This window comes from Babylonia areolata, chromosome 21 (assembly GCF_041734735.1).
Source record: "Babylonia areolata isolate BAREFJ2019XMU chromosome 21, ASM4173473v1, whole genome shotgun sequence".
NCBI lineage: Eukaryota > Metazoa > Mollusca > Gastropoda > Neogastropoda > Buccinidae > Babylonia > Babylonia areolata.
This window is the reverse complement of record NC_134896.1, coordinates 12,508,117-12,532,454: the sequence shown is the minus strand read 5'-3', so window position 1 is coordinate 12,532,454 and position 24,338 is coordinate 12,508,117.

Here is a 24,338-nt window from a genome sequence, read left to right as displayed (position 1 = left end):
TAAACCACCACAAAACAGCAATAAAAGCACAAAATAGATATATAAAACCAAAAAAATACCTTCACCAAGTGTGTACAGTGGACTTAAAACATAATGATTCAAACACTTCATCCTACTTCCAAGTGATTTACTTTGCTCATGAGCAGAACAAGGCGCAAGTACTTCACCCTCTCACTCTCTTTCCACTTTGTTTCTGCAATGACGTGCCGAAGTTGCTGACAACAACAGCAAATAAGGAGGATGGGGGATTAGCAGTACTGTCTTTGCAAACTTGTTCAAGTTGTGGTTTGCTGGGAGAAAAAATATGAATAATCAAAAGTGGTGTACTAGGCTGAACTGTGAACAACTTGAATAACTCAGTGTGACATTTATATGATAGAATACTCTAAATTTGAGTGAACTTTTTTTTTCTGTCTTCCAGCACTGCATTAGTCAGACAACTGAACAGTCTTGTCTTCCTCAGTGCTCTTTGCAAAGACAGATTCAATTATTTGTTTATTGTCAAATTACCCATCTAGTCATTCCTTTGTTTTATTATTGATGGCATGTTTTATGAAAAACAAACAACTCAGGAAGCTTTTGAAGAACCACCAAAATTTCATTTTCCTTCATCATCACCATCAACATTATTGTCATAATCACAAATTGTCTGCAAAAACAGCTCCAATGCAGTCCTGAATCTTGAAGGGACCCATACCTATTTAATTTTTTTTTATCATGAAGACCAAACTTATGAACAAAAGACAGTTTCTTTTTTCTTCACAAGAGATGCTACCTGATGTATTCCATTTGAAATGCTGTCCACCTTGACAGTAATTATGCACCTCCTAATTTTGGAGAAGATGTAGGATTCATTTCTCTCTCCCTCCCCCTCCCCCCTTTACCCCTCTCCATTTCTGGCATCAGGGTATACAATTTGCATTGTCTTGTCGAATAGTTTGTTATCTGCAACTTTGAAAAATCCACAGTTGTTAACCAATCATGCACCATTCCAATATACTGACCAGTTCCAGTATCTTCATGATTGTTATCAATCCAGTGCTTTGTTGAGGCATGACAGAAAAATCTGATACAGTGACTCATCCAGAAACACCTGCAGTGCATCTGTTGGCATTGAGGTGAAAGGTCATCATTGAGGAATTTTCTGGATCAAATTTGAATAGAGGACAACATCTTTTGTCATTTAGCTTTGCACATGTGTGTATTACTGTGTGTCTGTAACTTAAGTGTGTGTGTGTGTATGTGTGCGTGTGAGAGAGAGAGAAAAAGAGAGTTTTTACTACTAACATTGTCTGTTCTATTATTTTTGACTTTGTCGCCTTTCCCTTCAGTTCTTTGCACCTTTCTTAACACTGACTTTACTTGTTTCTTATTCATTTATTTATTTATCCATCAAACCATTCATTCAGTTTATGGTGTGTTTCAGATTTAAAGCTCGGGGAGCTTTGAAGAAACATTGGAAACCGTATTTCATTTGTTCACATAACCATCAACATTGATTATCATCCTCATCATGAATCATCATTATCATTATATTGGTGGTTTTGTTGCTGCTGTTGTCATACACAACTGCAATGATACATGAATGGAAATGGTACGTAATTTGATTGTTACTTTTATTTATCACTGTTAATTTATCAATGATTGTTGTAAGTCTTTGTTGTAAGGGAGGTGGAGCCAGAAACTGATACCGGCAGCACTGGTACGCCAAAAATTGTCGCAGGTCATGTTCCAAAAAGAAAATTTGTCGCCCTTTGTGACAATTTTGGAAGGGAAATGCCAAATTTGAGAGAATGAACTATTGGGCAAAATCTGTCTGTCTGTCTGTCTCTGTCTTCTCTTTCCCTGTCTCTCTCCCAGTCTGTGAGTGTCAATGTGTGATTGAGTATGTGTGTGTGAGAGAGAGAGAGAGAGTCAGTGAGTGAGTGAGTGTGTGTGTGTGTGTGTGTATTTCATTTTGGCTACAATTTTGGAAGCAAAATTTTCGTTGGGAAAAATTTTGGCAGGCGACAATTTAGGGAGTAATACAGCACTTCTATTTACAATTTTACATCTGTCCACTCTTGTTCTTGACAGGCAGCAAGCGTGTGTGTGTTCAATGGATTATTAAACCACTGGAAACAAGACTGCTTATATGTGTGTGTTCACGCATGCTTGTTCCTGGGGCGTGTGTGTGAATGTATGTGAGTGCATGCTTTCTTTTCTTTTTTCCTAACTTTTTTTATTCAGACATTGGTCCACAGATAAGAGTATGATATTGTTCACTGGGAAGTTACAACAGTATATTGAACATGTATCTGAATATCAGTCATTCCTCATCAAGATTATTATGGGTAGGACAGTAAATATTAATTCAAACATTGCTTGACTACAGTTTACAACAAAATTATGATAACGGCAGAATTTCAAATATCCATTTATACATTAATTTCATTGGTACCCTAATGCCCAGTTGATAACAAAATAACGTAGGCAGAATAATGAATATTCATTCACACCATTGATTCTGTGTGATATTAGAATGCTCGGCTCACATCAAAGCATAGAACAACAGGTATTCATTCACACATTAATGTCAATGCCTTGTTGACAGTAACATATCAATAATTATTCATTCACACCTTGATTCTATGTGATACAGAGATTAATCTTGTGCAATGTATATGTATGGTGCTCATTCTACACAAATTTGTTACATTCTATAGATATTTTAAAAACATACTTCATACTTGTCAATTTCATCTGCCTAATTAAATTCTTTTATGAACATTTGTAGTGTTAGGTTTTCTTTATCAATTCTACATTTGTATATATACATACTAATGCAGTCTTCTAATACCAAGACTTTACCACCAATCTTGAATTTATTTAAAAAAAATAAAAAATAAAAAATAAAAAAAAAAAATAAAAAAAAAGAAGAAGAAGAAAAAGAACGGTTCAATCAAAATATCTTGTTCATCATGTACGTCGACAGTGTCCAGAAAATGTGAATAACTGCAAAATATGTCTTTCCAAAAAGGGTTTATTATTCATCCTCCAACTTTCAGTGCTATTGGGCCATATTCCTGTAGCATTCCAGCCTGTGGACATTCTTTTAACAATGGATTATGTTTTTTCCATTTAGGACTAAATGACTGACTCCTGCATTTTTTTCAAAGGTTTCAGGGATTTTATAAACAATGGAATGTTTGGAATATTTACACCTCCGTTTTGAATGCTATGCACAGCTATTGATCTTTTAATTTTATCTCTCCTAGAGCCCTATGATTTTAAATTATGGTAGATTCCAGCTCATTTTTGAAATCGACAGAAGCTTTGTATTACTATTACATTTATTTCCCAGCCATACATTGCATGTTTTCCAATGCCTTGATTTTAATGTTGATTGCTTCAAATTCCCAAAGTACTTTGAAGAGTTCTTCATAAGATTTTTGTCATTTTCTACTGGTTAATCTTTTCTTCTGTCTCTGCAATTCTAATGCCTTTTATATCATTATTCTCACGGATTTTGCAAGCCATTACTTCTGCATACAAAATAAATAAATATGGTGAGACTGGATCTCCTTGTCTACAACCACTTCAATCCAGATACTTCCAGAATCTTGACTTTGCCTTTAGATATTACTGTGGATTTTATATTAATATCAAATGCTCGTATCCAGTGACAAATGTCATTACCAAACCAAAGTGTTTTAAAACTTTACGCAAAAAATATATTCCCAGCTAACTGAGTTGAACGCTTTTACAAAATCTATTGAAACATTTAGTCTTGGGGGATTTTTCTCTTTCAAATGGTAAACAATATTATATATAAGCCTTAAATTATCTCTTGTGTATCGTCTGGCGACAAAACCTGTTTATCTTCATTAACAAGTTTATTTAATCCCATTTGCGATTCAGGGGTGCATGTTTTATACCCGTTATTCCTGGTCGTAGCTCTGTTAAAACACACCAGCTTGAAACTTCTTTTCATAGGTATGATAAACCTGCGGTCCCTCTTATCTCAAGTCATATCTTGAAGGCAGGTCACTGAGTACTTTGAAATTGACGGCTGAAGAAAACAAGAAACAAAAACGTGATGCGGAAAGAAGCCAGCACACTCTTTGTTACATAGCAGGCTCACAACTTTTTACCAGAAATGAGATGATACACCTCTCGTTGCACCAATTATTTTCTGTTTCAATGTCTTCTTGACACCTAACATGGTCAGCTTATTTGCTTATCTGTTTATTTCACATAATCGTTTTGGGCTAATGTTCTTTACATGTCGTGGGTTCTCAATGCTCTGATCAGCGTGTTAGGTTTATGCGCGGGTCGGGCATCTGCTCCTTTTTATTCTGTGCAGACGCCTCATTAAATCTGAAATCTACATTGAACAGCGTTTGCTTCCATGGCATGGTTATGTGCAAAGTTTCTCATTTTCTTTGTCCAAACACTGGTTTCTTTCATCAACGGTGTCTGGATTTTTTCCCCCCAGACGTTATCCTAGGGGCGCAGCCCATGAAACTGACGTTGACCGAAACAGCCAGTGAGGTTCTTGGCAAATATCAACCAGCGAAGAAGCCCTGGGTCACGGCAGATGCCCTGGACCTATGTGACAAAAGGAGGGAGCTGAAGAAGAATGAGGTAGATGGGAGGAGACAGTACAGAGCTGTCAACCAGGAGATTTAACAAACAAGCAAACAAAAACATAAACAAAAAGAGCAGGAGAGAAAAGTATCGAAGGACAGTGCAAAGACATGAAGACAGCCTGAAAACCAAAGAAAAAAACAAGTTTGTATAAGATCTGACAAGCACCAAAGAAGGGAGCTCCACAATTGTCCAAGACAAAGCAGAAAACTGTCTGACAGGGGACCAGGATATCCTGAAAAGATTGACTGAATGCTGCCCACAGTTGTAGAGCTGCAAGGGATCCAGAAGTATTGAATGTCCCTCCCAACAAATGACAGCGACGAGTACCCCATCCTTCGAGAAGTTAAGGCGACAGTGAAAGCACTGAAGTTAGGAAAGTCGCCAGGAGTGGATAACATTCTGGCAGAGCTGGTACAGGCAGGGGGAGAAGTCATGGTCAGCGCCCTCACCACAGTCTGCAACAAGATCTGGCGGACTGGCGAATAGCTGACACCATGGACCCAGTCTATTGCCATTACTCTCCCCAAGAAAGGCAATCTTCAACAATGCCAAAACTACCATAGATCAGCCTGATAAGCCATCCGAGCAAGGCTGAGTTGAGGATTATTCTAGATAGACTGAAACCACAAGCGGAGAAGATCATCGCAGAAGAACAGGCGGTTTTCAGACCAGGGCGCAGCACAATAGAACAAAATCTTAAACCCCAGGATACCATGTGAGAGGTACCTACAACACCAACAAGACCTCTACCACGTCTCTGTGAATTTTAAGAAGGCTTTCGACCGAGTATGTCTTGAGGGTAGCTATGAAGCTGTGCAACATCAACGCCAACCTTATCAAGGTGATACAGCCTATGTATAAAAAGGCCAGCAGTGCAGTCTACATCAGCTGCAGCATTAAAGACTGGTTCAGAATTACTGTTGGAGTCAAACAGGGCTGTTTACTATCCCCCACTTTCTTCATCTTCCGGGAGAGGATTATGACTGACGCACTTGAACACCATGAAGGGACAGTCAGCATCGTTGGCAGGACAATCACCAACCTGCGTTTGCCGATGATATTGACGGATTGGCAGGGAATTAATAAAAACTCGTGAGTTTGGTGGAATGCCTTGACAAAGCATCTATAGCTTATGACATGAAGATCAGCGCAAATAAGACCAAACTGTTTACCAACAACTGATACCAGAATCAACAGTGAAAAACTAGAAACTGTCCAAAGCTTCAAGTATCTCAGAGCACTCGTTTCGGAGGAAGGATCCAAACCAGAAATACTCTCCAGGATAGCTCAGACAATAACAGCCCTGACAAAACTGATGGCTATCTGGAATGACATGACGCTCAGCTCAAAGATCAGACTGACGCACTTCCTTGTCATTTTCATATTTCTATATATGCCTGTAAGACATGGACCTTGACAGCTGAACCAGATAATAGGATACAGGCCACAGAGACGAGATCCTTCAGGATGATCCTTGACATCACATACAGGGACCACATCACAAACGATGAAGTGCGTAGAAAAGTCAAGCAATATATTCGGCCAAACGATGATCTACTAACCACTGTAAAGAAAAGGAAATTGAAATGGCATAGATATGGCCACGTCTCGCGATCATCAGGACTAGCCAAGATCTTTCTGCAGCCGGGGAACAGTGCAGGGAGACGAGGAGACGAGGCAGAAAGAAGAAGAGATGGGAGGACAACATCTCAGAGTGGACAGGTCTAACCCTGAGGGAGGCAGTCAGAAGGACAGACAACCGCGAGGGATGGAGGAGGCTGGTTGCCAAATGTGTGGTGCCCCCACGGTCTAGGAGACTACGGGATATGTAGAAATAGACCGCTTCCGTGGCCATCTTGGTTCTAACGTTTACTCGAAATCGCGAGGAATGCCAGAGGCGATCGACACAGACAAAAGCAACAAATATGTGCTGTCCTCCATTTCTTCAGTTGATATCCTTCATTGTTATAACCAGACTCTGTACAATGAAGTACCATCGTAAGCACAATAAACTACAACAAATGAAGGAAAAAGACGAAGAAAGAAGTCGATCGCCGTTGTTGCTCGCAGCCTTGGAGAGCCAATCAACTTCGAGAGCACAGATCATGTGACGCGCCGGTATAAGTCATGTTAGCACGGAACTCGCCAGCAGTCCATTCAAACAGCTCAGTCCGTGGAAAGAGCTTTCTGGTTGGCACAGACTGATTGAATGCATCAGTGCTAACGATTTTGTGGGCTGGCTTGCAAGACGATTGCACATTGGTGTATGGACTGAATCTAGATCAAAATTAAGTGCAATGACCCGCAAAATAGGGCTGAAAACCATAGAATATGGTCACAACATAAACTCTTTGCAATATGAATTCGATCATGCACGAAAATTGCCGCGGTCACCGAACTTTAGATACTGAAATGGGGAACTGAATTACCACGTTTTCGGAGAAGCGTTTTTAGCATTGGTACTTTCTTTGTTTTTCCTTTCAGAGTTCTTCCGTGATTTGATTCATATTTCATGTTGTTTCGCCGCTGTGTTATGTGTTCACTGTGTGCATGTGCAGTTTTCCGAGCACACCATAATCTTCGCCTTGTTGCTGCTGATTGTGTTTGCAATGCGTTTACTTCCTTTTGAGAAGGAAAAAAAATCATGTTTAAACCAAGCGTTTCTATACCTGGTGTGCGCAGTCAAACGAAACGTTATGTGGATGAGGACTTTTGGCAAAGGCAAGCGCTCTTCTTCAAAATTAGCCTATTTGCCATTGCATCTGTGCTGCAAGAATTTGTATAATTCCGAGACCGTGGCCGTGCGCTCAGTGTCGTAATCTTACTCGTTTTCTCGTCCACTGTAGGTGTCTTGTATGTTTTATCGTCTTCTTTCTTTCTTTCTTCCATCTTCTCTTTCTTTGGCGCTTTCCATAATGTTCGGCAAAGCTCGGTTGACATGGATACCGAGACCTCATTCGCTGTTTCACCTGCTTTAATTAAGAACATTGTTCAAGGGAAGCCAGTCTCGTCTTCTTCGATCCGCGGGGGGGAAAAAACCCAATGCCTTCTTTCTGGGTGCCATGGTAACGGAGAGACAAGTCACGCACAATGTCACACGGTCTTGTCTGTCTGTCTGTGATACTGAGTCACCCTGCTGTTTTTTGTTTGTTTGGTTGGTTGGCTTTGTTGTTGTTGTTGCTGTTGCCGTCCCCCCCCACCCCCCATCCCCCCCCATCATCAGTGACGACATTCGGTTTGGTTTTGTGCAGTGTGTGGTGTGGTAGTGGTGGTGGTTGTGTGTGTGTGTGTGTGTGCGTGTGTTCGCGCGCGTCCGTGCGTGTGTGCAAAGTAAAATTATATCCCGCAATGAGATTGTGTAGGCTCCGTATGCTAAACAAATCTAGAATAGATTTAGAATGATGTTGCAAATGGACATATCAGTTCAACATGTTTTCATCATGGTAATTGTTTGCAAAGTGTGGTGTGCTTTGTGATCTTTCTAATACCAAGTCCAGGGTGTGTGGAAGGATTTGTTTATTTCTATGGTTTTACCGGCTTTTTGCAGATCACAACAATATTACACAAATCGAACGGATAAATACGCATTGATCTCAATAACGAGGAAACCATCTCTTAAAAAAAAAGAAGAAAAATGAAACAAAAGAAAGAAAGAAACTGAAAGAAAGGTTCATTTTTAATGTCTCTTTCATGACTTACTTCCTAATAATGGTCTTTCGATTTCTCTTCCCGTTCTTGTCCTCCGTCTCAGAAAATTACAAAACATTTACGAGATTCAGGGATAGGAATTGCCGCCATTTATTGACCTCGGAGAATAAACCTCTCAATGGGAAGAACAGTAATTAGGGTAATAACATATAAAGGGGGGAAATGACTCTAATTATGAGCTTTTACATTCGCATACACATGCACAGGTGTGTGTGTGTGTGTGTGTGTGAGTGAAAGAGACTCATATTTCATATTCAATGCTTAGAACTTGATGTACGGATCGAATTTTACCTCAAGGTTCCGAGAGCATTTTAAGATGTTCGACATCTTCATTCCCATTATGATCACCAACAATTTTGAGCGCAACATGTAGGTTGCACAACAGACATTGATCTACCTGGAAAGCAAACAATGAAATAAATGTTATGATGTCTTTATTATCAGTATTTCTTACCATCCTCTTCTTGTTATGTTTTCTTTATCCCTCTGATTGTGTGTGTGTCTGTGTGTTATTTGTTCATTTTTTTCTTCGTGGGCCTGTGACATAGTGCTAAGTGTCTCTAATGAAACAGGCCAAAGTCTAATGATCATATCGTTCACTCGGTTTCAGAATTAGTTTACACTGTACACTGTATGTAAATTTACCTCCAAATGCTCAGCCAAAACGTGTTCAGCGAAATATATAGACACAAATATCAACATCAATATCAATATCAATACATATATATGTATATAACGTGTGTCTTCTTAACAATTTCTTTTTTTTTTTTTTTTTTTACTTATACCCACACGCCTACCCCACCCCCACCCCCCACCCCCAACTTCACACCCATTTTATGTTAACTTTGAAAAATTGTTTTATTACTGGTCATGTTTCTTCCATCTTTTTTTTTTTTTTTCCTTTTCATTTGTCTTTTCATAAGCACTTCCTTGTTGTTTTTTGTTGTTGTGTGTTTGTTTGTTTGTTTTTTAATAAAAAAAAGTTACTTTAGTTTATTCGCGACTGAATTTATGTATTACATATAGTCCCACGCAGCGATTGTTCTTTCCTGATCCTTTTCTTTGTTGGGAACACACTAAAAAATGTTCACGTCACCATCCAGCTGCATTAAGGTCATGAATACTGTTTACAACACATCCACGTTTCCCCCTGTGATCAAGAGACAAGGCAAAAAAAATGACAGAAATAAATCTTATTATAATAATACTCGTAGGAAGTTTATCAAGACTCGAGAATATTCAAATCCTTTGAACGAACCCTGTACTGTTGGGGCGTGGTAGATATTAAGTAAATAATTTGGCATCTTTCACCAAAACCTAAACAGCTATTGAAGCACATCACATTGGTGATGAAAAGAAATTACCTACATAAAAAATGAAAAATTAAAAAATTTAAAAACCTGAAAAAGGGTGGGGTTTGGGTACCGAAAAATTTAAAGAACAAGATAAGACACAGCCAAAGATATGTATGGATAGCATCGAATGAAACACAGGAACTGCTGGATTACTTAACAGGAAATTTTAGAACATAATGTGTAGTCATTGAATTATGATTTTCATTACTTAATATGAAATTTTAAATCATAATGTGTAGTCTTTGAATTATGATTTTCAAGCACGCAGTTAAACCAAACAACAAAATCAAAACCAAAATCTGTACCAACAGCTGCTAAAATCATGTGCTAAACAACATCACAATGATGTGAAAGAACATTAATTAGGGAGAGAAAAACCCCAACAAACATCAATAACCGATCGTATCATCTCGTTACCTTTCCCATTTTGATAATGTTCCCTACTTTCAAGTACATCTAACCGTCCACTTTTTAACAAATTACAATTATAAAAAAAAAGAAAAAAGAAAAAGAAAAAGAAAGGTTCTTGATTCAAGTATTTTTTTCATGGGGGGAAATAGTTCAGAACATATATATTCAAACATGGGACATTCGGTAATGAAAATCGTTTCCTGTTATACCCATATATCTCAGTTACGACTCGAGAAAAATAGATGTAAATGAAAGAAATAGAGAAGAAGAAGAAAAAACGCCAGTGAAAACATTTCATTCAGTTTCTGATTTGAGTTCAAGTGCTGGGTTTTTTGGGTTTTTTTTTTGTGTGTGTGTGTGTGTGTTTTGGGGGGTGGGTGTTTTTGTTTTGTTTTGTTTTGTTTTTGTTTGTTGTTGTTTTGTAATTGTCAAAAGTTATAGTTATAACAACCTTGTCAGAATGTCATTATTCTTTCATGGTTTGACTGTCACCTTAATCACGAATGATGGTCGTAAACTTGTACATAATTATTTGATATTTTCCGTGAAACCGGAGCACTGATTATTCATTTTTTGCTTTTGTATATTCTTTCATTTAACTGCTTATTTATCAATCTATTGAATGATGACCCTTTTCGGTCGACTTGGCTATAAACAACGTGACTTGATTTCCCATTTAATGCTATTCATTCATCGATTCTGGTTACTGATAACAAAATTTTGTGAATTTATATACCAATGTAATGTTATAATCTTGTTAGTGCAAAATTATGTAACTGTTATTTAATTGTTCATTTATATATATATATATATATATATATATATATATATATATATATATATATATATATATATATATATATATATATATATTCATTCATTTTGTACTAGTTTTATTTTTCTTAGATCATTTATATACGTCGTCAAGATTTGACAATGTTGTACTCACGTGGATTCCATGATTCAGTTTTGATCTTCTAATGATGTGATTTATTTCCAGTGTCGACCCAGGACATGAGTAATGTTGATTTATTTATTATTATCGTTAATCAGTCTGAATCCATTCTCTTTCAGTTAGTATGCTTTGAGATTTCAAAGAAACGTGTGTGTATGGATTTTTTTTGTTTTTTCGCAGAAGATTTTTTTTTTATAAGATGTAGTTGTTCATTTATGAACATAGACTCTGTGTGTGCCACATTCCAGCAATTCAGAGATTCAAGAGATTCAAATATTAGTAATAAGTATGACGAGTAGATCTTTTTATGCAGTGGTTTAAAATGTAGTGTTAGACATCGTATTTGAATTTTCAATATGTTTTGTACTATACTCAAATACTGTTTTGTTTGGATTTGTGTGCGCGCGCGCGTGTGTGTTTCTGTTTGTATATATATGTGTGTGTCGTGTCGTGGTGTCAGGTGTGTGTGTGTGTGTGTGTGATTAGATAACAAGGAGGGGGTCGGGAGTTAACCGTAAAGGGATTCAATGGTTTTAGTAGCTATGAAATGTAATAGACGATGTTTTCAATCGAAATTTTACACGTTACACGGCTCAATATCTGTGCAGGTGAGTTTAACATGTAGAGGTTATAATCTGATAAGTGCAATACGATGTGACCGTTATTTTATTGTTCATATATATATATATATCTGTGTGTATGTATGTATGTATATATACCGTTATTAATTTTGTGCTAGTTTTATTTTTTATACATCAGTTTTTTGTCAGCTGAAGATGTGACAATGTTGAACACTCACGTGGCTTCCGTAATTCACTTTTTATTTTCTAATGACGTGATTTATTTCCAGAATCGACCCAAGGCTTAGTTGATTTTGATTTATCATTTTCATTAATCATTGACATTCTCTTTCAGTTAACGTGCCTGTAGATTTCATGTCGTGAAAACAAACACAAAGAAAACGTGCGTGCATGGCCTTTTTTTTTTTTTAATTTGCGCAGAGGATTTTTACAAGGTGTAGTTGTTCGTTTGTGAACACAGGTGTGTCTCACTGCCACATTCCAGCAACATGACTGGAGATTCACATGTTAGTTTGATGAGTAGATCTTTCTATGCAGCCGGGTTTATGATGTTGTGTAAAACATCGTGTTTGAATTAACAATATATTTCTTACTGATTTGTCTGTCTGGATTTGTGCGTGCGTGTATGTGTGTGTGTGTGTGTGTGTGTGTGTGTGTGTGTGTGTGTGTGTGTGCGCGCGCGCGCGCGTGTGTGTGTATGTATGTGTGTGTGTGTATGTATGTGTGTGTGTGTGTGTCAGTGTGTCTGTCTCTCTGTCTGTCACTTTGTAATTTTTAATTAATCAATGCCATTCTCTTTCAGTCAACGTGCTTCGAGATTTCATATCGTAGAAACAAAACAAAACAAAAAAACAAAACAAAACAAAACAAAAAAACCCCAAAACAACAACAAAAAAACAAAAAATAAAATAAAAAAACGTGCGAAATTTAACATGTGCCACGCTCAATATCTGTGCAGATGAGTTTAACCTGTAGAAAGGATACACACCGTTGTACCACCTGGAAGGTAAGAACAACATTTCATTCTCTTTGCAGTGAATGCCTGTTAGGACTAATTTGACGTTTCTTGTTTTCTCTTGTGAGCGATTACTTTTGTATCGAAAATGAATAATATAAATACTTAATTTTCATGTGGTGACTTTGATATCGATGTTTGATATCAATGTCTCGTTTGATATCACAGAGTGAAGTTGAAGAAAGAGAGGCAGTGAGATGAGGTAGTAATACTAATAGCTATTGTCTCATCTCAGGGACGGGCGCAATAGCCGAATGGTTAAAGCGTTGGACTTTCAATCTGAGGGTCCCGGGTTCGAATCTCGGTGACGGCGCCTGGTGGGTAAAGGGTGGAGATTTTTCCGATCTCCCAGGTCAACATGTGTGCAGACCTGCTAGTGCCTGAACCCCCTTCGTGTGTACACGCAAGCAAAAGATCAAATACGCACGTTAAAGATCCTGTAATCCATGTCAGCGTTCGGTGGGTTATGGAAACAAGTAAATACCCAGCATGCGCACCTCCGAAAGCGGAGTATGGCTGCCTACATGGCGGGGTAAAAACGGTCATACACGTAAAAGCCCACTCGTGTACATACGAGTGAACGTGGGAGTTGCAGCCCACGAACGCAGAAGAAGAAGAAGAGTCTCATCTCAGGGGAACATCAGATTCACTTGCATGCATCTTGACTTTTCGACGTTTGGGGCCCCTTGAGGGTCTGTTCATCATTTTGCCGAAAGTCATGAATTGTCTACAGACACTGACTGCCAATTCTTGGCATGCTAGTGAAAAGAGGGTTGGCAGATCTCTCCAACGGTAGTCGAGCCGGTTAGGCGTTGACAAAGGGCACAGTCACTGCGCCGTCTGGTGGGCTGTTTCAAAGGGAAACAATCCAGAAGGTGAAAATGTTGCCCCTCCTATTGAGTCAGTTCCTGTTCTTCCGGAGCTTCACGGTGTTTCTTCGTAGGTCTCTTCCGTAGGCAGATTCGAACTCTGGCAGCTGCACGTCAAACAAACCATGGGGGTATTTGTACACCACAACCAGGTTCCCTCGACAGTGATGCTCCAAGCCTGGCAGCCTCGAGGTCTTCCTTCTCTAGACCGGATATGCCGGTTTATCTTTCAGAGATACCAGCAGTTTTGTTGCTTAGCGCTGCGGACCCTCGATCTCTCTGCAAAAGATTTTCTGCTGTGGCCACCACACTGGCAATATTCTAGCAGTGGACGGACAAGGCCCTTGTAGAACTGAGTCTTAACAATCGTGTTGGCCTTGGATTTGGATTGCGAAAACTGTTAAGAAAAGGATAGTCGATTGTCGATCAGCACTCCCAGGTCCTTTTCGGACTTCACTCTCCGCCAGATTCAGCTGTGATTCACTCCCATCTCTGACCCTGGCTCTCATTCTATCACTTGCCTCAAAATTTTCCCCTACCCTCCCCAAGTTTGAGAATGCAGCACTTCTGTGGGTGAAAACTGACCTGCCACTTGTCCGTCCAGCTTGTTACGGATGGAGTGTTGGCACTGAGGTAATGCGTCCACCTAGGACTGAAGCGAGAGGATCTGAGCGCACTGGTTCAAGTCCAACAGTCCCCAGTAGACTGTAGTTTCTCCCCCTCCACTAGAATTTGAATGGTGGTCTGGACGCTAGTCATTCGGATGAGACAATGAACCGAGGTCCCATGTGCAGCATGCATTTAGCGCACGTAAAAGAACCCACGGCAGCAAGAGAGCTGTCCCTGGCAAACTTCTGTAGAAAAATCAACTTTTATAGGAAAACAAATAAAATTACAGGCAGAAAAAAAAGAGGAAAAAAATGGTGGCGTTCTCAATGTATCGACGCGCTCTCCCTAGAGAGAGCAGCCCGAATTTCACACAAAGAAATCTGTTGTGACAAAAAGAGTAATACAATACAATACAATACAATACAATACAATAGGGTCCAGCCCGTCCTGCGGGTCTTGTAGGCTTTGCTGTCTGAGTCAGTCTTGGTACAGAGCTTGACGTTAATGTTTTACGGAGACAAATTTTCACGAGTGTACGAAATTTTGTTGGTGCGATTAAATAACTGTGGACTGCTTTAAATGTCACGCCAGGAATAGCTAAGTATGTATCTTGCTAATGCAACTGATGCTCTTTTAAGAAAACATAATAAACCGTGTGTTCTTTACAACACAATTGAGCACGAGCCAAAATCGATAACATTTGATGCAACCAGCAGTATTACCCAGTATAGTTTTAAAAGGATGGATTTTTCCCACGTGATAAATTTACCCGGAGAAGGCTTTGTAAGAGGAAAATCGAAAACGTGAGCAGTGATTTGGACGCTCGTATTGAGAGATGATTTCTAAATTTACCTGTCATTTGAAAGCTGAGCAAAAGATACATTTTATGTTTGTGGTGATTTTCCTGTTACAAAAAAAGTAAGCGTCGGCACATGATGCATTTTCCTATAGAATGTCCAGTTGTGTTATTTGTCTTATTATTTTTCCCTTTCTGCATGTTTATATTTGTGTCTGTCTGTCTCTCTCCTTCTTCTTTCTTCTTCGATTTCTTGCTGCTGCTGCTCTTCGTTTTTTGTGTGTTATCGATGTTGTCGTTGGCGACGGAAATGATGTTGTTGACGACGGTAATGGTGACGATGATGTAGTTGACAAGGGTAATGATGATGATGTTGACGACGGTAATAGTAATGATGTTGTTGACGACAGTAATGATGATGATGTTGTTGTTGATAACGATAGTGATGATGTTGCTTATGACGATAATGATGACGATGTTGTTGTTGATGACGATAGTGATGATGTTGCTTATGACGGTAATGATGATGACATTATTGATGACGATAGCGATAATGTTGCTTATGACGATAATGATGACGATGTTGTTTTTGATGACGATAGCAATGATGTTGCTTATAACAGTATGATGATGTTGTTGTTCATGACGATAGCGATAATTTGGCTTGTGACGATAATGATGATGATGTTGTTGTTGACGACGGTAATGATGATGATGTTGTTGTTGATGACGATAGTGATGATGTTGCTTATGACGATAATGATGACGATGTTGTTGACGACGGTAATGATAATGATGTTGTTATTGATGACGGTGATGATGGTGATGTTGCTGAAGACGGTAAGTTGCTGACGACGATAATGATGATGATGTTGTTGATAACTGACGACGACGACGACGACAATGATGATGATGATGATGTTGCTTTACGTGCTGCTAAACTGAAGTCCGAAAGGAGATAGAAACACGTTTGGTTTTTGTTGTGTTTTTGTTTTTTTGTTTGTTTGTTTTTTTGACTGAATGTTGTGTGTGTTCAATAAAAACGAACAAAACTAAAATGAGATCGTCTTTGTCAGTTTATGTTGATTTTGTGGTAGTGCGCGCCACGCTTGCCTGTGTGTGTGTGTGTGTGTGTGTGTGTGTGTGTGTGTGTGCGTGCGCGTGCGTATGTGAGAGTGAGAGACAGTGAGAGACAGCGAGCTACCTACCTACATATTTACATACATACATACATACAGCCTAAGCCGAGGAGCATACAGACGGAAGCACGCGTGCTTACAAATTTTCACACATACACACCGTCGGTATTCATTTACAGAATTAGACAATAAAAATTATTGTTGTAACAGATTTTTTTTTCAGTCCCCCCCCCCTCCCACCCCCAACCCTTTTTTTCTTTTCTTTTTAAACCCTTGTCGACGAATATCAGAACTGCTGAAGCAAAGAACACATGCTGTTCGGATCACGAACCACAAAATCAGCAAGCAGCTGCACAAATTGGTAATCTGTGAAAATGATGATGAACGATGAAACTAAGTGCGTCGTCAATCCAGTCCACATCAGAACTCTGCACTACAAGACTTTACAAAATTAGAAGTGTTTTTGATGACGTACCGAATCGCCATAAGAGCTTCGGACTGCAGGCTGCGTCAGTATGAGTGATGGCCTAGAGGTAACGCGTCCGTCTAGGAAGCGAGAGAATCTGAGCGCGCTGGTTCGAATAACGACTCAGCCGTCGATATTCCCCCCCCCCCTCCACTAGACCTTGAGTGGTGGTCTGGACGCTAGTCATTCGGATGAGACGATAAACCGAGGTCCCGTGTGCTAGCATGCACTTAGCGCACGTAAAAGAACCCACGGCAACAAAAGGGTTGTTCCTGGCAAAATTGTGTAGAAAACTCAACTTCGATAGGAAAAACAAATTAAAATGCATGCAGTAAAAAATACAAAAAAAGGTGGCGCTGTAGTGTAGCCCGAATTTCACACAGAGAAATCTGTTGTGATAAAAAAAAAAATAAAAAAAAAGAAGAGAGAAATACAAAAGTCTCCATTAAACTATCCCCCTCACCCCACCCCCTCCCCGCCGCTGCGTTTTACCCCCATGGTAATTCTGAGCAATCCTCGAGTGGTCCCTGTGGTCATTGTTTGTGGCTTGTCAGGATCCAGCCCCGCCCCCTTTGTTGGAAAATACCCCCCACTTGTTTCTACGGCTTTAATTAAGCTACTGTAGAAAAAAAAAAAAGAAGGGGGTCATTCTATGCTAGTCTTTAACTGACACCCCACCCCCCACCCCCAACCCTCTCATCCCCGTCCCCCGTTCTCTCCATTATAACTGAACGGAGGCAAATGTGAAGGGGTGAGGGGGTGGGGGTGGGAGTGAGTTCTCCTTTGATAGCCTAATCGCCTGTATCGATTGTCACAATCAGTTTGTAAATGGGCGAAATTGACCACTGGGGGCCCACTTCAATTGAATGTGGAATAACCAACCTCCAAATCCATTATGAATGTGTTGAGGGGTGTAGGGGAGCGGGAGGGAGGGGGGTGGGGTCAGAATAAGGCGTGTCAGTTCTGAGTAGTTGAAATTTACACCCCACCCCACCCCCATCCACCCCGCGCGGGTCATCCCAGGCTAGTCTACATTATCATCGGGGTTAATATGGGACAGCCAGATTTGATTCCAGGGTTAAAAAAAACAAAACAAAACCAACAGGGGTACGAGTAGGCTGCTGCACCGACCTGGAACTGTGGACTTGCAAGCCGTGCCACAGTGGGTGGCATGATGGACCAGCGATCCTAGATATACAGACCGGGATTTTTAACACCCCCCCCCCCCCCGACTCCCCTCCCTCCACTTGACTGACCTTGAGTAGTGGTCTGAGTGCTAGTCATGCAGATGAGACGAACAATAAATCGAGGTCCCGTGTGCAGCTTGCACTTAGCGCACGTAAAAGAACCCAACAAAAAGCATTGTCGCTGGCAACATTCTGCAGGAAGATCCACTTGACAGTAAAGCTAATACACTCGCAGACAGAAGAAAGCAGCAACACCAACGGATGACGCTGTTCTGTGGTGATGGGCCCCCTCCCGGAGAGAAGTGACCGAATTTCGCACAGAGAAATCGGTTGTGACAAAAAAAGTAATGAACAACAACGACTCACTATGTAATACAACATGCGATGGTCAGGCGGAGAAAGCTCGGAGTTAGGAAGCAAGGGTTTTTATCCTCAGGCGGCAAGGACTGACCGGGATTTGCACCTTTCCCCTCCTCTTTCCCCCACCCCGCCCCCCCACATCCTCTTCCCTTCTCATACCTTGTGATATGATCTCGATGCTTATCTTCATGACAAGATATAAAACCGAAATTATCTTAAACTAACTAACGTGTAAAAAACACAACAATAAAAAACAAACAAAAAAACTGCGGCAACTTGACAGTTGTGCTTAGAAAATTTGCGCTAAAAAAAACACACACACAAAAGAACAGCTATCGTTTGAGAGTTAAACAAATTAAAATATGTACACAAAAAGAAAAGGGTAGACGGGTAGTATAGGAATCTGTTATGACTGGGGAATGATGGTGTATTGTATTCTATTGCATTGTATCGTGTTACATTTTTTGGTCACACCATATTTCTGTGTGTGCAACTCGGTTTGCTTTTTAGCATGGGAGAGTGCGTCACCACAGTGCAATATATCACTTTTTGAAAAAAATCCCTTTTCTGTCTGCAAGTGCAGGCCTATTTTATAAACTGTCACAGTGCATTTTTCCACTGAAATTTGCACGGGACAACCCCTTTGTTGGCGCGGGTTCGTTTTTGTGCGCTAAATGCATGCTGCACATTGGGCTTCGGCGTTTATCGTCTCATCCGAAAGACTAGCACCCTGATCACCACTCAAGGTCTGGCAAGAATGACGGGAAGTGAGGGTAAAAATACAGGAATCAGCGTACACTTCCTTCATCGTAGTGCGCATTACAAGCAGGCCACCGCTCCACCCTGACATGACAAAACAACATAGTATCGTACAAGTATCAAATGAAAGAAAATAAAAAGACCACTAGACATTTTATCCCATCACAACACTGCTGGACCTTTCACATGAAGCTCAACTACACATATAAAATAACACATACAAAATGAACTGATGAAAACTAGAATGGATTAATTAATCGAAATCGAGATTCGGAGCATGTTTTTTTCAAACAGACAGACATCTACATGCCAGTCTTTCACCATTGCTTTTTTTCCGGAACAAGCCGGACTGCTACATAAATTGCTGCCGGACACGTCACTCCTTTCTCAGTCACTATTCACACTTGTCACTGACTTGACTGTGCTTTCATATCTGTGAAACTGCATGTTTGGTGCATATCTGTTATGCATATGTGTGTGTATGTGTGAATGTGTGTCTACATTTTTTTTTTTTTTTTACATTTATTTGCTCATTTATCATCATTGTTGTCTTTTTTTTCTTTTATTTATTTATTTATTTATTTATTTATTATTATTATTATTATTATTATTATTATTATTATTATCATTATCATTATTTTTTATTTTATTTTATTTTATTTTTGAAAATTATTATTATTATTTATTTATTTATTTTTACTTTTTTTTTTTTTTTTTGGTGGGGGGGAGGGGGGGGGGGTTGTACGCTTATAGTTGACTTCATCAAGTTTGTGCGCCTTATACATATTATTATTAGTAGTAGTAGTTCCTTTTTTTATGTATTTATCTTTTTTTTTTCTTTTCTTTTTTTCTCAAGGCCTGACTAAGCGCGTTGGGTTACGCTGCTGGTCAGGCATCTGCTGGGCAGATGTGGTGTAGCGTATATGGATTTATCCGAACGCAGTGACGCCTCCTTGAGCTACTGAAACTGAAACTGAACTGACTTGAAAGATGAAGAATCTGCGCGTTGTGTGGTCTGTGATGAACTTTTGATTGTTCATGGTTCAGTTTTCAGCAGGCGCCAAAGCGTGTGGACTGATCTATTTTATGCAACACTACATCTGCTCAGTTTTGTTTTCAGCACACATGCCTGGCCTACGAATAAATGCCCAACGCGCTTGTCATGCCTCGAGAGCCTAACTTGAAATATGCTGCTTCTGTTGCGGGTTTCTTCGGCTGACCAGCTGCTTCGGTACATTACTGAAGCTACACACAGACTAACAGCGGCACAAGATCGAGATAACACTTATATGGATCGTAGTGTAACAAAATCATTTTCTGGATGAGTGCTGGGATTTATATGAAACCGGGTGCAAGCATTTCATAGTCATTTTGTGTTTTTTTTGTTAATAAATGTCCTTCGCGCTTTCGCTCCGCCACGTGAGACAATATTTACATTTCTAAAAGAAACAAACATGTTCCTTTTGATCTCATCATAAATCTTGTGGATTTTTGAACAGTCCGCTCATACGTCATTTTCTCATTTAAAATAATCATCCCTGGGTAGTTTTTAGCATCTTTTAGGTTTGAAATGGTATTGCAGATAAAAATAAAAAAACAACACAAACAAACAAACAAACAAACACAAAAAAACAAGACGATTTTACCTCCAATTTATGCTGCTTCGACAATATGTCAACTTTAGAGACTTTTCTTCACTATATCTTATGGTAAACTGCACGCTCTCTCAGAAAACAAAAGAAGATTCACTATCTGGTGTGTTCAAAGCATATCAGGAGGTGAAAGTGTTGCTGAAAGTATTCGTGTTTAAAGTGTCCTTCATAAATTATATCCCTCCAAACAATATTTCTGAATCTCGCCGCAGGAAGCAGTTATATATATTTATCAGCTCATGGAAGGACTTTGATATCGGGAAATGCGTATATTAATGTCGAATATCGAACGTGTAAGGTGTTCGGTAATCCACAGTCTTTTCAAACCGCTAAGGACTGATTTACAGTATATCAATCTTCAGTCTGTCCATGGGTGGTTGAACATGTACAACGTCGAATAACTTACCATCACTGTTCCAAACACTGACACAAGATGCTCAAATAATTTGTAGTCTTTTCTTTATGATGACCGCCGTGTTGTTAAGTCTGTCATTAACCCAGTCTATTTCGAGTTCTACATAATGTGAAGCCAGTAAGAGACCGGTGTTCACCAACGCTCAGTTTTCAAATTCTACTGACTGTCGAATAGATAAGATGCACAGACTCCAAACCTTTTCAAACACTTACACAGCAGTCCAAAGCCTTTCTCAAACTCTTGCGCATCAGTACCAAGCCTGTTTCAAATTCTTGAACAGAATTCCCAAGCCTTTTCCAAACAGTCCCAAGCCTTTTATGAAGTACACAGCAGTTCCAAGCTTTTCTTCAAAACTCTTTTTCGGTTGTCTTTTCCACACATTCACAAAGCAGCCCTAAGCCTTTTCCAAACGTCTACATAGCAGTCCTAAGCCTTTTCCAAACGACTGCTGCAGCAGTCCTAAGCCTTTTCCAAACGTCCACACAGCAGTCCTAAGCCTTTTCCAAACGTCCACACAGCAGTCCTAAGCCTTTTCCAAACGTCTACATAGCAGTCCTAAGCCTTTTCCAAACGTCCACACAGCAGTCCTAAGCCTTTTCCAAACGTCCACACGGCAACCCTAAGCCTTTTCCAAACGTCCACACAGCAGTCCTAAGCCTTTTCCAAACGTCTACATAGCAGTCCTAAGCCTTTTCCAAACGTCTACATAGCAGTCCTAAGCCTTTTCCAAACGTCTACATAGCAGTCCTAAGCCTTTTCCAAACGTCCACACAGCAGTCCTAAGCCTTTTCCAAACGTCCACACGGCAACCCAAAGCCTTTTCCAAATGTCAACACAGCAGCCCTAAGCCTTTTCCAAATGTCTACACTGCAGCCCTAAGCCTTTTTCAAACGTCCACACAGCAGTCCAACACCTTTTTCAAACGTCTACATAGCAGTCCTAAGCCTTTTCCAAACGCCTACACTGCAGCCCAAAGCTTTTACCAAGCCCTTTCACAGAGTTCCCACTGAAGCTGTGTTGAAATTGTCAGGGTGACTGGCGGGTTGGAGGACTGGGAGGATAGCGAGCTCGGTCCTGCTGTTGGTCCGGCTGGATGTGAGGCAGGTGAGTGAAAGGACTCAGGTGGTTCTTGCTTCCGGCCGTCTTCACGTGAGGCAGCAGGGTCGGGTGGGAGCTCGACGTCCTCAGAGAGGACGGGAAGGTCCTGACCGGAGGTGGAGATCCTAAGCGACGAGAGGCGTCACAGATGAAATTGGCAACGGATAAGAGATGGTCTGCGGGAGTGAACACGTTGCTGTCAGACAAGTGACCCGACAGAAGAGGCTTTTCATCTTTGCCAGAACGTCCGTGTATTTCAGAGTTTGTCTTCAGAGACGTGTCACTTTGGGAACGTGTGATTCTCGACAGGTTACTCTGAATGTCATTGTGCTGAGCGGCGCTTGTTTCACTAGAATAGGGGGAATACGCATTACCTTTGCCTGATGACACAGATGAAGACGTGGAACTGCCAGTATGACTCGAATCCATGCCCAGAATGAACTGGATTTTCTCTTTCAACATACTTTCACAGCAGTCAAGATTGTTGTCCTCAAATATCAGTGCAGAGCGATAGCCGTTGAGCAGGTACAAGATGAAGTCAGACTCGCGGACGTCCTGTCCACTTTCTTGCTGTCTTCGGTTTTTGGACCCTTGGGAAGAAGTTCCAGACACCACAGGAACACTCAGGCCACACCTTGGGGTGGTGCTTCGAGGCACGGGTAGCTGTTTGGCAGAAGACACCAAAGACATATCCGAAGATTCCAGATCGTGGATGCAATCCAAGACGGCATCGGGCAGCGGGGAGGGGATACAATAGTCAGAGTCCTTCACAAACACACAGGGGATGTTGACAGACCACAACGCGTACAGGCGCTTCAAGCACGCTGGTGAACTGAGACTGGCATCGTCCACCACAAACACGGAAACGTCCGTCTCTGCCAAGTCATCCACATCAACATCTCGCCCTGAGTGAGCTCCGCAGGGTCCAGAACGGACGAAGAACTCGTGTTCAAGCGCGTGAAGAACTTGGTGCCTGAGCCTATCGTCGTCGACATCCTTGAACCTGTAGTTGCAAAGACAGCAAAGGTAGACGCACGGAGGTCTGCGACTTTGCGGAGTGTCGTCATCATCGTCAAAGAGGGCCTGGAGCTCTGGCTCAGGCTGCTCTTCATGGGTGCCGGTGACGGAGATGAGGGGCAGCGGGTCGTGGGGGTCTTGGCTGGAGGAGGTGTTGTTGGTGTTGCCCTCGGCAGGGCCACGAGGCGCCGTCTGATGTCCTTGGCCTTGGGTGCTGGTGGTGTCTGTGGTTGGGGTGTTGCTGATCGTTGTTTTCACGTTGGTAGTGGAGGGTGGCTTATTAGTGACCTGGGATGATGCTCTTGGCTGGATCGGGCTGAAAGTACATGAAAGGATAACTATATTTTTGCCGTCCAATAATTTTCTTTTATCTTATTTAATAAATAAAAAACCCTAATAAACAACAACAACAACAAAAACAACAACAACCCAAACCAAAAAACAAACAACCCCCCCCCCCAACCCCCCCCAAAAAAAACAACACCCCCCAAACCAACAAAAAAACAAAACAAAACAACAACAAAAAACGTTGTTGATTGTGTGTGGTGGAAATCATCGGGATATCGAAAGACCGTGTTTCGATATATATTTTTCATTTTAGTGCTACCCTGTCTCAGTTTAGCTTTATAAGCAAAAGAGATGATGATGATGATGATGACAGTGATGATGATGACGATGATGGTGATGCTATGGAGATATCATTTTCTAGATTTGGGACTGTGTGTCATGGCTGAACTCTACGGCTTCTTTTCATAATAAAGCTCAGCGTCAGCCAGGCCTGGAAGATACGGGGACCTGCAAAGCTCATCAGGAAATTTGAACAACACCCCTGAGGATGAACCCACGAGGTTGTTGACTCACGACAACGCGGTCTCAACCAGGCTTTCCAGCTGAGACCAATGGTACATCAGCTCCACGTAAGAGGTAGCCAGAGACCAAAAAGTTCCACAATGATATGCTTTTACATGTATCTATTTGCAACAGGCATGTGTATCTCTTCTTTTTATATACCCAACAAATTCAAAAAGCTAGGTTAGTAGCTATACTAATATATAAATACATTAACAAACAAACAAACAAAGCAAATTGATCAATGAAATTGATAATAAGTCAGTAAACATACACAACAATTTACCAAAAACAAATTAACGGGGAAAAAAATCAATCAAAGAAGCCTGAACAGCCCGAAATTCACACAGGGAATTGTGACAAAAAACAATACAATAGAATAGAATACAACAGAACATAATGCAATACAGTACAACACAATAAAACAAAATACAAAACAAAACAACAGTTTCAGTTTCAGTAGCT